This window comes from Pristis pectinata, chromosome 6 (genome assembly GCF_009764475.1).
Source record: "Pristis pectinata isolate sPriPec2 chromosome 6, sPriPec2.1.pri, whole genome shotgun sequence".
Classification (NCBI taxonomy): domain Eukaryota; kingdom Metazoa; phylum Chordata; class Chondrichthyes; order Rhinopristiformes; family Pristidae; genus Pristis; species Pristis pectinata.
The window spans coordinates 29915809-29929916 of NC_067410.1; the positions used below are offsets into that span (position 1 = coordinate 29915809).

The following is a 14108-nucleotide window of genomic DNA, read 5'->3' on the forward strand; positions in this document are numbered from 1 at the left end:
TGCAAATAATCATGACTTATGTCATTAATATGTTAGAAAAATTAATCTATACCTATATAACATTTTTCCAAGAATTTAATTTTCTAATCTATTGTTCAAGTATATGTTGCTATTATTAGTTTCTTTCCACCATTGCTATAGCTGGAGTAGAACCACGATCATTGAAATCAAATTTAAAGAATAACTAAGTAGTTTGGCATTATACACCACAATTTTAAACTGCAGCTGCAAAGACTGCCATTAAATGCAAAGGGTGATAAGAGGAGATTATTTGCTGCTTACTCAATACTTCGGAAGGATGCCAGGAATGTGAACATATTAGATTTAGTGTTTAAGAAAAAGTTGGAGATGATATCTAAAAATCTTTGACCGTTGAAAACAGTGAACATATTTCAAAAACAATACATGCCCTTAGGTCATAAGATATGGTGGAAATCTCAAGTTTTTTTTCCCTTCCACACAGACATTTCCATGTGCTTGAGAAAATAAGGCTTTATGAAGTGAGAAATCAAAGCAACATTAATCGTCTTAATGTGTTATCATGGCAAGTCGTGCATGTAGGTTAGGAAATGCCTGCTGAGACAAATAGTTTTAAGTGTCAGATTTTAACTTCCATTGCACCCTCTGGTTAAAATTACTCTAGTTAAACCTGCTTGATCTAGGACACTGCAGGCAGAAAAGGCACATGTAGGGCTGTCCTTCCGTAAAAGTACTGATGGTGCAATTGGGAATGGCCTTTGGTACTGGAAAAATATCACCAACAATGCCTCTGCAAAATACTTAAATCCATTGGAAGGATAAACCAACCAATGTTCGGGCCTTCTCTTTCTCCAACTTTCCCAGTGCTGTGATACCAATTGGTCCATTGGTCACATTGCCCGCACCTACGACATCAGACTCCTGAAAAGTGCACTATTCCAAGCTCTATCATGGGGAGAGGTTACCAGGCGAATAAAGGAAAAGATGCAAAGATGTGCTCCAAACTTCCTTGAAAGAAAACTAACATCCTCATTTAGAATCCATAGCCCATGACCTTTCAAAGTGGAGAAGAAGCATTCAGGACAGTATCCTCAAGCACACAGAACTCCATCGTAAAAGGCAGAAAGAGTGCATGTCCTAACAAAATATTCATCCACCTGGCTAGTCAAGAACCTCCTGGCCTGTCTGTAAAAAAGTCTGTAGATTCTCAAATTGGCCACCTCAGTCTAACTGGCCTGGTCACAGCAACAGAGGGTACTGGTGAAGGCTGAAGATCTGTGTCCAGTGGTGTTCTACAAGGATCCGTAAATGTCTTGGATGAAAATGTAGATGGTCTGATTAGTAAGTTTGTAGATGACACAAAATTTGGTGGAGCTATGGATAGGGAGGAAGGTTGTCAAAGGATTCAGCAGGATATAGACCAGTTGGAAATTTGGATGGAGAAATGGCAGATGGAATTTAATCCAGACAAGTATGAGGCAATGCATTTTGGGAGGTCAAATGCAAGAGGAAGGTATACACTAATGGCAGGACCATAAAGAACATTGATGTACATAGGGATCTTGGGAAGCAAGTCCAGAGCTTCCTGAAAGAGGCGACACAAGTGGATAGGGTGGTAAAGAAGACGTACAACATGCTGGCTTTCATTGTTCAGAGCATCAAGTACAAAAGTTGGAAAGGCAGGCACGGTAGTGTAGTGGTTAGCGTAATGTTATTACAGAGACAGCGACCCTGGCTCATTTCCGGCCACTGTCTGTAAGGAGTTTGTATGTTCTCCCCGTGTCTGCGTGAGTTTCCTCCGGGTACTCCGGTTCCCTCCCACATTCCAAAGACATACTGGTTAGGAGTTGTGGGCATGCTATGTTGGTGCCGGAAGCATTGTGACACTTGTGGGCTGCCCCCAGAACACTCTATGCAAAACATGTATTTCACTGTGTACATGTAACTAATAAAGATATCTTATCTAACACTTTGATTAGGCCACATTTGGAATATTAGGTGCTATTCTAGTTCCCACACTATAGGAAGAGTGTGGTGGCTTTGGAGAGGGTACAGAAGAGGTTCACCAGGATGTTGCCTGGATTAGAGGTTGGACAAACTTAGATTGTTTTTTTCTGGAGCATCAGAGGCTGAGAGGTAGCCTGACAGTACAGATTATGAGAGGCATGGATCGGATAGTTAGAGTCATTTTCCCCAAAGTGGAAATGTCAAAAACTAGAGGGCATAGGTTTAAGGCGGGTGGAGGGGGGGGGGCATGGAAATTTATGTGAGATGTACGACACAAGTTATTTTCTTTTTACCCAGAGAGTGGTAGATACCTGGAATACACTGCTAGGGGAGGTGGTAGAAGCAGATATGACAGCAATGTAAAAAATAGAGGGTATAGCTTTAAGGTGAGGAAGGAAAGATTTAAAAGGGACCTGAGCGGGAACTTCTTCACACAGAGGGTGGTGTGTATGGAATGAGTTGCCAAAGGAGGTGGTTGAGGCAGGTACAATAACAACATTTAAAAGACACTTGGACAGATAAATGGATAGGAAAGGTTTAGAGGGATATGGGCATCATGGTTGGCATGGACGAGTTGGGCCGAAGGGCCTGTTTCCTTGCTGTATTGCTCCATGACTTTATGTCTTTATCTGAAAAGACTGGGAGTATTTCCCTAGGATTAAGCTTAATAATGAGAGAGAATAGATTTAAGATAACTTACAACAAAATTCCAGAGTAGAAGGGAAAAATTTTCATCAAAGTGAGATGTGAGTCTGGGTGCAATGATTGAAAGAGGTGGAGACAGAAACTGTTGTTGCTCTTAAGAATTCCTGAACCAGGATAATAGACTGAGGGTAAGGAAGGGTGATAAGCCAATATTGCTCTTTTTTTTAAACCCAACATGGGATGAATGAGCATCTCCTGTGTCATAAATTTCTATGATTCAATGAAAAAATGAGCAAGTTTTACTAATAGCAGCCATGCTCGAACAAATTCTGATTCTGAATTATAGCCTAGGGTAATTTTGGTGTACTCAGCAAACTGGAAAACTGCAAATATCAAGAATTGCTGGTTTTACATCTTGGCTAATTTTAATGTTGGGCAAGACACAAAACCAATGGTCCACATGACCTCAAAGGATTCCTGTCTGAAAGGTTGCATTAAAATCATCCACATTGCCTCCTGCAAAAGTTAATATAAGTAAAATAGGAGGACGAAAAGTCACACATATAGGTCAGAATGTCCCTGGAAAATACTTTTTGATTCTCTAGTGGAATCAGCAAGCTCTTGAAGACCGCAAAATAAAAATTAACTAGCAACTTATGGGATTCTACTATTAGGAATATGCATGGTATGTTTTCAAGTCCCATACACAGATGAATACATTTGTTCTCAGTCAGTTACTCTGTACACTTCTTTAAAATTTTTTTTATTTACAGCGTGGTAACAGGCCCTTCCAGCCCAACAAGTCCGCGCCGCCCATTTTAAACCCAAATTAACCTACCCGTACGTCTTTGGAATGTGGGAGGAAACTGGACCACCCAGAGGAAACCCACGCAGACACAGAAGAACGTACAGACTCCTTGATGGGATGGGATGGGAATCCCGTGATGAGAATCGAACCCCGATTGTTAACCGCTACGCTACCGTGCCGCCCAAATTCAGCAAATTCAGCAGCCAACTTATTTGCTTTTAATTTATTATAAACTCTGGCACACATTAACAAATAGACTGGTACTGATTAAATCTTCCTTTAGACTAATAATGAATATTATCCAAGGTGATGCATCTTATACAGGATCTTAAAGAACTCCTTTCATAGTAAAGCCCCAAGCATATTTGATTATATTAGCAAAAGCCCAACTAGCTGCCTGTTGTTCATGCTATCGGGTAACCACGTGGTAGCTAAATATTTCTAATTGTTGATTTCAAGGAACATTATTAATTGTTTTTCAGAAATGAAGTCTATAGTAGTTTCACTTGGAGGAGAAAAAGAATAGGGAATTACTGACCTGTTAGCCTAATTGTCAGTCTCAGAAAAATGCTGGAATATATAATGAAGTGTGTGATATTAAAATCCCTGGGAAAGAATAATAGGATTGAGCAGAGCTAGCATGAATTTATGAAATGGGAATCATGATTGACTAATCTGATGGAGTTCTTTGAGGATATGACTTGCAGAACAGGTAAGCACAAACCAGTGCATACACTGTATTCAGATTTTTAGAAAGCTTTCAATAAGCTCCAAGGAGGAGGTTGGTCAACAGGGTTAGAGTACGTGGAATTGGAAGTAATATGCTCATTAATTGCAAAGAATTGAAATAAACAGATGTTTCTCAGGGTTGGCAGCCTCTGACCACAGAGATTAGTGCTTGGGCCTCAGCTGTTCTTAAACTATTCATCAACATGGTGCATGTAATGCATGTGTTTCTGCTGGCTGAGGAATCTAGGACTGGGGGTCAGAATAAGGAGTGGGGCATTTGAGACTGAGATGAGTTGAAATTTCTTCACACAGATGTGGTGAATCCTTGGAATTTTCTACACTGAAGGATCGTGGAGGTTCAGTGATTAGGTTCTTCCAAAATGGTGGTTGATGGGTTTATGGGTATTAAGGGATTAAAAGGATATGGAGATAGTGAATAAAAACGTAGCTAAAGATGACTATCACCTATGATCTTCATGAATGATGGGAGTAGGATCCAAGGGCCAAATTGCCTAGTCTGCTCCCAGTTCTTATGTTCTTGATACTGGAAACTCAATCCAATTAATGAGGTACAGTCAGCACTTTCTAAGTCCACACTGATTATTTTTAATAATCTTTATTTGCCAAATGTCTGTCCGACATTGCATAAAATACCTTTCAATTGATTTTCTCATCCTTAAGTCAAGCACTGATCTTTGAGCCAATTAGCTTTTTTTCTTTAAATAAGATTATTGCACAAGCCAGCCTTTGAGCCACTGGTTTACATATACCCCTCTATTTCCTTAAGCACTTGGACATAAATGTTGTGGATCCTGCAGTATAATTATTACTTGCTGAACCCATTGTTTCGTTTACTTGTACAGAAGCAATTTTTAGTTTTATACCAATCCTGTAAAACTGTGGTTAGGGTATTATCTCACTAATGAAAATAGATACAAAGTGTTAATTTTTACACTGTAGGATGTGGTTTAATATGGCCATTTAAATCTGGGAGTAGCAGCAGAGTTCCCTGCCCACAAAGCAAAAACTTGCATAAAGTAAATGCTTAGTTGTTAAAATAGAATGCTCAGAGGCTATTGCTACAGGCCAGCAGGAACTTTGTTCAACACATTATAAGGGCTTGACAAGTAAGAAGTCCAATGTTTGCTTGTGCTGGCAGCAAAGCTATTAGTATTTGAGTGTTGGATAAAATTCGTTGTGCCCAGATTTTCCTCCTCTTAGGCAGTCCCTCAGGATCAAGGATGACATGCTTCCTGTATGGTTTTGTGGGTTCTGAATTAGAGTAATCCAGCACATGGACAGCTTCTTTGGCCCACCATGTCTGCACTGACCATGATGCCAATTTCACTAATCTCATCTGCCTGCATATGGTCCATATTTCTCTATTGTGCATTCACCCTATCTATGCCCGTCATGATTTTATACATCTCTAAGGTCACCCCTCAGTCTCTTACATTCCAAGGAATAAAGTCCTAGTCTGCCCAACCTCTCCCTATAACTCAGCCTCTCAAGTCCTGGCAACATTCTCGTAAATCTTCTTTGCACTCTTTCCAGTTTAATGATGTCCTTCCTATAAAAGGTACAACTGCAACAATAACATCCCAACTCCAATACTCAATGCCCTGACTGATGAAGTGTGCCAAACAACTTCTTCACCAACCTGTCTACTTGTGCAGAGTTTCCTGAAAGTGGCATCACATGTACTCTTAGGTTCCTCTGTTCTACAACACTCCCTAGGGCCTTACCATTCACTGTGAAAGTCCAACCCTGGGTTGACTTCCCAAAATGCAACAGTTTGCACTTATCTGAATTGAACAGCATTTCCTATTCCTTGGCCCACTTACCTAGCTGATCACAATCCCCCTGTAATTTTTGATAATCTTCTTCACTGTCTATGATACCACTTAGTTTAGTGTCATCTACAAACTTACCAACCATGCCTTGTACAATCTCAACTTAATCATTTATATGAATGACAATGGGCCCAGCACTAATCCCTATGGCACACCATTATTCACAGGCCTCCAGTCCGAAAAACAACCTTGCACCATCACCCTCTGCTTCCTACCATCAAGCCAATTACATATCCACTTAGCTAGCTCTGCCTGGATCCCCTGCAATCTAACCTTCCAGACTAGCCTTCCACGTGGGACCTCTTCAAAAAACTCTAACAGATTTGTGAGACATGATTTCCCATGCACAAAGCTGTGCTGGCTATCCCTAATCAGTCCTTGTCTATCCAAATGCTGCTAGATTTTGCCCCTCAGAATCCCCTCCAGTAATTTACTCACCACTGATGTCAGGCTCACCTGCCTGTAGTTTCCAGGCTCGTCTTTGCTGCCCTTCTTAAACAATGGTACGAATTAGCTACCTTCCAATCATCTGGACCTTCTCCTGTGGCTAAAGATGATGCAAGTATGTCTGCAAGAGCCTCTGCAATTTCTTCCCTAGCTTCCCACAAGGTCCGAGGATGCACTTAGTCAGGCCTTGGGGATTATCCACCTTAGTGTGGCTTAAGACTGCCAATACCTCCTCTTTGGTAATTCTTTTATTGTCCAAGACATTACAACTCATTTGCTTCAATTCCTTACCTTCCATGATCTCCTCCATAGTAAAAACTGATGAGAAATATACATTAAAAATCTCACCCATCTCTTGTGGCTCCACACATCTAGATCTCTCATAATTTTATACAATTTTACACTAACTTAGCCAATGTCTCCTCATAACTGACATCTCCAAATCTAGGAAAGATAAAAAAAACTTTAAACTTTTAGTCTTAAAATACTGAATGTGTCAAACTACTGTTATAACATTACAGTATCAGTCAGGGACATGAGTAAACATCACCTCAGCCAATGAATTTGATGAAATGTGAAATTAACAGAGCAAACACTGAGAAAGAAGGGATAGTTTAATGTGTGATAGAAAAAAAGATATACTGATATTGAAGGTCTCATTAGGCTGAGAGAGTGAGAGGGAGAAAGGAAAAGTAATTTAAATTCTCCAGAAAAAGAACTGTAGGAATGAGACAACACATTGGCAATATTTAACAACAGGCATCGGATGGGTTAGCTGATAATAACTAATACTTACCATATCATTAATTTCCCCTACAGTAGGTGGAAGACAGGAGAACAGGGAGGGAGGGGGAGTTGATAGGGGTGTAAGAAGAAAAATGGGATTGGTGCAGGATTAGTACAGGTGAATGTTTGACAGCTAATGTGGATGCAGTGGGCCCAAGGCTTGTTTCTGTACGCATGACTCTATTAAAAAGGTCCCATAAAACTTTTAGCTTTGTACAATATTCTGTAGTGAGTTTAGTCTGTATAAATGTTGCACAGATTCATCAGTTGCTTGCAACTCATTGCAATATACCAGTGAGACATACAGTAAGATGCTTAACAAATGGTCAAATAGCCAATATGCAGTAATTTGTGGACACTTATAATTAACTACATATCTGTCTCTCTTGAAAGGACTTTGTGCGATTTGTACATAAATAACAGCGAGTGCCTTTAGTATTACCATTATTTTGAGAGAAATTGTGGCCTAAATATTCAAATATTTCAAAAATATTTGTGAACAGTGAGTATTATTAACACTATCAAGTCAATTATCCTCTTAGAAGATTTCTCCCATTAACTTGGAGCACAGATTCCACACTGAGAGATGTCACTGTAGATTCTTAAAGGAAATATAGAAGTAGATATAAAATTATATTTATGTTAAATCACTAGCATATAACTTAAGACACCAGTAAAGAGTTTCCCTCTACACAAGTTTTCATTTGTAGTCCGGACAGCAACCATTTGATCTATAAGAGTTAGTAATAAACATGCTAAGAAACACAGCATAAAAATGTAACATTTACTGCAATTTTTTAAACATTTGTTTTAATATTTATTTTCCATCTCTTCTGAAAGAATAACTCTATAATATAAGTGAGCCCAAATCCTATTTTTATCAGATCAGCAATCATATATTTCCATTGGGGTCACTCAATAACAATCCTGAACAAAAGCTTTGGCTAAGTCTTGCTTTCGTTAGCTAGTGATGCCAAAGCTGGTTATTCCATCATCTCTGTACCATGGCTAGCTCAGAGTAGATCAAGGATTGAACCAGAGTAAGAGTTAAACTTCATATGATCTTCACTTCCTTGACACAGAACTCACTGGATGGATTTTCTCTACCTTCAGGGACTATATTAAATCTTCAAACTTGATCAACAAATATACAAAATTTATTTAAATTATTGGTAATAGCTGAAGTATTAATTTCAATTAGCTCAATATATTCTGGTATCTATTTGGTACAAGAATGTGATCAGATGTGGCATTATATTTAGCTTTACCCCAGTTGGTAAAATAGGCCAGAGAAAGATGTCAAAATAAACTTGGCTTGAACTGTTAACTCTGACAGTTTTATAATGTCTGGCTGATCGATTCTCCATTCAGGTTGGAGAGATTCAGTGTGAAGTATGTACTGCCTCTCTCAAAAGATGGGATGGAGCTTGAGGGGAAGATAGTAAATAAATGGAAACAAAGATATGGTAGATGTCCAGATCCAGCAATTACACTTAATAATCAACATATTGATCCAAACCTTCTGGCAAACCTGCACCTCAGTGATGGTATATGGATGACATACCATCTGTAAGAGACTAACACTATTATTTGTGCCACTTTTAATTTCTTGGGACTTTTGCACTGCTCCTCTATGACCCTCACTACGGTAAGCAAGCTCTGCTCCTAGTAAAATGAATGGCAATTACTAATTTTCTGAATTAAAGCCAACTGGATTGCTGCTGTTTCCTACATTTTGAAATAATGAAGCTGGTGGGTTCCCAGTGAGCTGGGAGTGGAATTTTAAACAGTCTATTGTTCCTTACTTTCGTTTGAAGAATCAGCTTTATATAACCCAAGGAAGAGCATGAAAGGATTATACATGCAATTTTAATTATATGTCAAAAGATATATTTTTGTAAGCTTTTGTTTCCCCTTTTAAGTATTAATTTTAACACAAAATCTATTCCATTTATATATACTACTTGCAAAATATATTGTATTATTGTCTTCTGTGCTTTGACATTTCTTTCTTAGTTTTAGGTGTCTTTCATCAATTAAACTGGAACTTAATGTCAACAACTTTATTATAATTGTTTTTTCTCCATTAATAATTAATGTGATGAATGGAGAGTTTAAACAAATCATTTATAGAAATGTTAATAAATACACAGCCCTCAAGTCTAAAGATGAACCTTGTAATATTACATGAAGCACAATTTGGATGCATTTCCAACAACAATGGTATGAATGGAATTAATTATTAGAATCTTATTGCATTTTGAATATGTTTTTGACTGAATTTTGATAGGAATTTAGAAATATACTCCCCTACTGCCCACATGGAAACTTATTAAACCATTGTCAGGAAAAACACAGAGTGACCCTCATCAAATCTGAGTATTGAAACCACTGTACTGAAATTAGTAAGCATGGGAGCACTATTATATGTGATGATTTTTTAAAATAATTCAAACATGGTATATTTTTCCAGTATTGGCAAGGGTGCAAGAGATGGAAGGACCTCCCACTGTGCTGGAAGATTTTACGACATGTATATAGCCTCACCAGCATCCATGATAATAAGTCAATTATCAGGCAGGTCAATGGTTTACAGTGTGGAATTTCAGGTTTCAACCGCATCATGTTCTGCAACTTTTATAATTATTTTAAGAATTTCATTCTTTAATCTCATCATCTGAGACTATGTTTCAATTTATAGTTTAAGGAAGCTTTCAGGAATTTCACCCTTGTATTTGGAGATAATATTTTGCTATTCCAATAATTGCTTTGTGAAAAGTACAATTTTTGGCCTTAGTCATTGTTAGTGATGGGTACTATTCAGAAAATTAATTTAGAAAACATTAGTTAGGCCACAGCTGGAATACTGTATGCAGCCCTGCTCACCACACTATTGGAATGTGATTGCACTGGAGAGAGTGTAGTGGAAATTCACCATTTTGCTGTCTAGGATGGAGCTTTTCAGCTATGAGGAGAGACTGGATGTATTGGGTTTTGTTTTCCTTGGAGCAAAAGCAGCTGGAGGGAGGACCTGTTTGAGGTATACAAAATTGGAGAGGCATTGATGGAGTGGAAAACTGTTCCCCTTAACAGAGATATCTATAAACAGAAGGCATAAGTTTTAAGGTAAGGGCAAAAAAAAAGAGGTAATTTAAAGAATTGTTTTTACTCAGTGTTGGTTGAAATCTGGAACGTATTGCCTGAGAAGCTAGTGGAGGCAGAATCTCTCACATTTTAATAGTATCTGGATGAGGACATGAATTACTAAGGCATAGAAGGCTGAAGGCAATTGTGAGAGTTTGCAGGGTGCATGTGCTATCAGTGACACTTAGCTGCTCACTGCTATTTTGCAGAAGTCCACAAAAGTTCTACTGGAAAAACGGAGAACCCTTGATTTTTGTGAATTCAAAATTTTCCACTTACAGCTGGAAAGGGCATTTGACTGCATTGCAGGGTTCTCAATAGTGCAGGCATTCGTAAGCCATTGTCCCTTTACAGACACTTCCTGCGGCTCAGCTAGTAGATCTGCTGCCTCATATGACCAGAGATCTGGGTTGAGTCCTGACCTTGGGTGTGTGAAGTTTGCACAGTCTCCCTGTGACCCCGTGGACTTCCTCCAGTTTCCTCTCTCACCCCCAAAGATGTGCAGATCGGTAGGTTAATTGGCCACTGTAAATTGTCCCTAGTATTTAGATGAGTAGTAGAATCTGAGGGGAGTTGAGAAGAATGTGGGGAGAATATAAAAAAAAGAAATTAATGTAGCATTAGTGTAGATGGATGTTTGATGGTCCCGGTGAACTCAGTGGGCTGAGGAGCCTGTTTCAATGCGGTCTCTCTTTATGACTCTATTCCTGACAACAGATTGCAATAAGTGCCTTTGTATAAAGATTGTTCCTTCTGTGTGCACTTTCTTTAGAAGACTGCACAGGTTCCTCTCCCCTTAATTCTCTCTATTCCAACTCCCACTCCCTGTGAAGATACTGCCATGCCTTATCATTGCAGCATGTACTCATTGTTTGCCAACACTCTATGGTAGCTGAAAGAGTACTAGTGTATAGGGACCCCGTAGTGACTTCCTGAGGTCAGGGAGGTGAAGAAAAATTTTGGTATTATTTCTTTAGTCCGGTGTTTTTGCTTATTTCTGATCTGAAGGACATGAAACCATTTCTCTTTTTGTAGGATTTCTTCTGGAATTTCACACCTCTCAGTTTTGAGGGAGAACGTACGGAAACCATCCGGGGATGTGATGACTAGGATCCTAGTTTGGGTTAGTATACTTCCTTTATTTTTTTTAAAGAGTGCTGTGGAACTCTGCCTATGATTTCAGGACAAATGTGCATGATCATTTTCAACCACATTCATTTTGAATCTTCAGCATGGTTAGAAGCTGGTTCTTCTGGCATTGAACAGAATGTGCAGTTCTGATTCAGAATATTTCACTGGGTGTTGCACTATTATTGACATTGCTTGGACAACCTGGATGTTGGAAATTCATCCACCAAAAGTCCATAACTTTTTAGCAACTGTCATTAACTCACTCAGAAACATGTGTAAAATTGGTTAATGCCACTTCAACACAACTTTCCTCTGTGCAATTTTCCATGTTATAGAAATGAATATCTCGGACAAAAATGCCTGGGAGTATGTACAAGAAGGATATCTTGTGGAACGTGACATACTATATTTTTCAAGTAATTTACTTTAAAAATATTGAGTTATTAAGTTCACAAAGCAGGTATATTTCCTCTAATGATCAATATCTGTAGGCTTAGATTAAATCCTAGCTCTGCTGATTTCCTTTTTGTGAAAAAGAATTTTTAAAAGTATTTTAATGGACAAATTTTAACTCATTTAAATTACAACTGCAAGAATAAATTATACCCAAGTTGTAATTGCTCTGAATTATATTTCAGCATAAGACAATCAGAATGCTTATTCAGAACCACTGGGCAAATATATTGTTCCGGAAAGTTGAAGGCGTTTGGATTGCTTTAAAGTATACTTCATTTACTGATTAACTGTGATACTGACAATCAATATTTAAATTGTCACAAAATTTTCTCCAAAATTGTGTTAATTTATTCAATAAAATACTCAAGTTGTTATATGACAAATCAGCTTTAAGTAGGAAATGTATCATCTGACTCACTGTTCACTGACTTCTTATTTAGCAGTAATAGCCAAAATTCGTACCACTTGGCAAAGCCTCAGTGATCCTGCTGAACCCCTGATGGAGTCCTACAGAACTATTCACTAGTGAATTCTCAGCCACATTGGTTTCAATTGGCATGGGGGAGATAATATGAGTTTATGCACATCAATGGCTGCAGAATTGTTCATACCTATCATCTTGATGACTGAAAACTGTGTAAAGCAATGTAAAATATTATTTTTATTTTATGATTATGATTTAGGAATTGAAGACAATCAAAGCTCTGATCTTAAATATAAGTTGCTACTTTATGCAAAGAAACAGATATGGTGACCTGACCAACCATACGGTAGCAACTGAAATTTTGCAGTGGGATATAGTGCAGTTATATACCAAAGGGTATCTTTTGTTAAGAATGAGAAGCAATTGAAGCAAAAATATACTGTTAAGCATTTATCCAAGCATTTGATACCATTATGCTCAATATCAGAATTTGGGAAAGTTGTATTTTGGTATTAGTATTTCATTAATATGAACTATTTTTCAAGCAGCAGTGGCAGCTTGCTCAATTACGATTAATTGACTGGGGCTAATAAGGGGTTTTAAATAATCCAGCTCCAAACTGCAAATATCTTGATCACATCATGGTATTATTTGTCCGATAGGCATTGCTTGGTGAAATTACCACATGATCTTCAGTATAATAGCCAGTGATACGAAAGGAAGTTACAGAGCATCAATACAAAATGGCAGAAAGTATTCACAGTCAGTGGTCTTAATGTTTGAAATAAACTGTGTAAGGATTCAGTAAAGTAACATCTGTACATCAGATGGGGCCTGGGTGGATAAAAGGGCTTGAGCTTTGTTAACATGTGATCTTTTTTCCCTTCTGTTTGTTGCTCATGGTTTAGGCAGTCTCCATCATCAATGATGCTATTCCTTAATTTACTCACTAAATATTAAATGAACACGCAGAGCTGTTGTCTTCTTGCGTGCCCTGATCTGCACAGGTCCTCCAGGTGGATAGATCTTATATTATGCCAATCCCTAACACAAGAACCCTAAAGTATTAAAATTAAATGCAGTTTATCCCCCTTCCCCCACTGCTCCCAGATACCCTGTGTCTCGCTCACTCCGAGGCCTCACATCATTCGGAGGTCCATGAACAGTGAAAATTCTCAGCAGAGTTTGGATTGATGCCAGTGGAGGTTCCCCGCCAGTGGAAAGGCTGGAAGATTCCTTGCTCCCCGCACCATGGCGAGGAACTGTGGAGTCTCAGGAGGAGGGCGATAAGGAGGCTACTGGCTTGTCAAGTGGCTTCACCAATCTGGCTCAAAAAACAAGCTGCTGGCGGAACTCAGCGGATCAAGCAGCATCTGTGGAGGCAAAGTGAGGTGCTTGGCCCACTGGGTTCCTCCAGCAGTGTGTTTCTTGCACCAGACCCCATCATCTGGAGTCTCTTGTGCCTTCACCAATCAAGCCATTTGCTGACCTGAAATGAAAGTAAATGCTGACAACTACTGGTTGGTGGATTCAACAACCTGGCCCATTAAAACAAAAGAAACTGAATTCTGTCCAAAGCAATGCTACTATGCTTGGTCTATGTAACGATCGAATTTACTGATGGGATAAAAAAAAAACTGAGATGACCATGTGTGAGGCACTGTGTACTGTCAAGCAATAAACAACAGAATATTAAGCA

The 14108-nt window shown here is 38.7% G+C and overlaps 1 protein-coding gene across 5 annotated transcripts in view; it reads right to left on the reverse strand.

Moving 5' to 3' along the window:
- prickle2b (prickle homolog 2b) overlaps positions 1 to 14108 on the reverse strand; it is a 152349-nt gene that overhangs the window by 50548 nt on the left and 87693 nt on the right. The window lies entirely within an intron of this gene.